Below are 429 nucleotides of genomic sequence, written 5' to 3'. Positions count from 1 at the left end.
GTTATTACAGGTTTCAAATCATTAATATCCGTCTGTGTGGCTGTTGATACATACATAAACCACATCAACAGCCCCATTTTGCGGTATATATAGTTTACCAATCCAAGTGAGGGGGTATAAGGTTAACAGTTATCCTCAATTTCTGTCAACCTGTGCCCAACTAAAACCCGTGAGCAAGGTATTGGGTAATTCACTTCATAAGGTATTACCAAAAAAAAACTTGTTTCACTGTTACACATACCTTATAGACCCCAAGCTAGTGGGCAAGTAGAAAAAAATGAACCATCTTATCAAAGAGCAGATGGCCAAAATATGCCAGAAGACCAATTTACAATGGTATCAAGCTTTACCTATTGCTCTAATCAGGCTAAGAGTTAAGCCTCAGTCTAAAGAAAAACTGAGTCCATTTGAAATCTTGTATGGAAGGTC

The sequence above is a fragment of the Empidonax traillii genome, unplaced genomic scaffold (assembly GCF_003031625.1).
Source record: "Empidonax traillii isolate 1590-97213 ecotype Southwest subspecies unplaced genomic scaffold, ASM303162v1 scaffold2019:size42546, whole genome shotgun sequence".
NCBI lineage: Eukaryota > Metazoa > Chordata > Aves > Passeriformes > Tyrannidae > Empidonax > Empidonax traillii.
The sequence above is the reverse complement of the archived record's forward strand: the minus strand, read 5'-3'. Positions refer to the sequence as shown.